The sequence below is a fragment of the Pundamilia nyererei genome, unplaced genomic scaffold (assembly GCF_000239375.1).
Source record: "Pundamilia nyererei isolate P.nyererei 1_Seehausen unplaced genomic scaffold, PunNye1.0 scaffold00251, whole genome shotgun sequence".
Lineage (NCBI taxonomy): Eukaryota > Metazoa > Chordata > Actinopteri > Cichliformes > Cichlidae > Pundamilia > Pundamilia nyererei.
In genome coordinates this window covers 793171-794649 of record NW_005187652.1, presented here as the reverse complement: position 1 = coordinate 794649, position 1479 = coordinate 793171, and positions in this window count along the sequence as shown.

The window sequence follows — 1479 nt, the reverse complement described above, 5'->3', positions numbered from 1 at the left end:
AAAAAGGAAAATGCAGTTGGCAACACAAGAAGCTGCAAATGTAATGGCTGAAGCTGAAATACTGAGGAATGATCTACTGCATGTGAAGCAACAACTTCAAGAGGAGAAAAAACGTAAACACGAGGCAGAAAATGAGATTGAAAATATGAAGAAAGAATTGTTGGAAGCTCAAAAAGTGTTGGAGGAAGAGAAAATTAAAATACAGGAAGCAAAGAAAGAAATGGAAGATACAAAGAGTTACAATCAAAACATGAAGAAGGAACTGATGAAAGTGCAAGAAGAACTTGCAGAAGAGAAAATTGAGGTGAAGATATTGAAGAAAGAAATGAGCGGCTCTGCGGTGACCAAGAAAGACTGCAAAGATGCACTTAAAGAAATAAGAAAGCACAAAAAGGAAGCTAAAGAGCTCCTCAAACACAAAGTGAAACTGGCCAAACAGCAGCTGAAAGAAAAATTTAAAGATGCCGAGGAGCAGCTCAACAGAACCTTAAAAGAACTGAAGGCAAAAGAAAAGCAAGCCGAGGACAGGAGGGGATTCTGGAGCAGACTGCTGAGAAAGAACTGATCCAGCAGCATCGAGTTTGAGGAGATCAATAGTTTCTTCCTCCTCTCTCCACCTTTCTTTCACCCCATCCTTCTTCTTGGGACGTTTGTTTGTTTTTTAAAAACTCTAATCTAAATACATGTACTGAAATACACAAGTAAAATTGCCATAACTTGACCTCATGTTGCCTGCTTCTTTTCTTGTGTGTCTGTGGATGTAAAACAGTAACACATTTCCTGCTCTGTGTGTCTTTAATTGTAAATAATTGCAATATGTTTTCATTTCAAAACTCAGTGCAAAAAACTTCTGCTCTAAATCTTTTTTTTTTTAGCAAAAAGCTTTTTTTTGCTTGTTGTGGAAGTTTTCCATTCAAATAAAGCTGCAGACGAGCGGTGAGTGGTAGCTAACATTCTTTAGTCAAACACACAAAGAACAGACAACCAAGCTTGATGAAGTCCCTGCATGACCGCGGGACAGACGGTCAGCAGAGTCTCCCTGAGCCTAGCATGGCTCTCAGTTAAATACCTTCTCCAGGAACAAAAGGCAGTACACAGCTGTTTCACACCTTAAGGTTCACACTCCCTTGCTACCTCCCAGAGTCCTCGAAGACACAAAGACTCTTCCTGTGGAGTTGTCTGCTTCCCCCAACTTCCTTACTACACCCCCACCATTTGTCTTACTGTATGAGTGTGAAACATGTTAAAATCCAGTGGCACCAAGGTATCATACAACAAAATAATGTGATTAATACATAAGTAAAAGAAATTCCTATACAATCCCACCCTTTGATTCTTAAATCAAAGAATCACATTAATATCAGAATTTCTTTCCTGACATTCTGTTTGTCACATCAACATTATTGTTCACTTAAAGGAGTTTCACACTGTGTATCCTCACTTCACTGTTCTCTCACCACCCTTTGTTCATCTTTAATC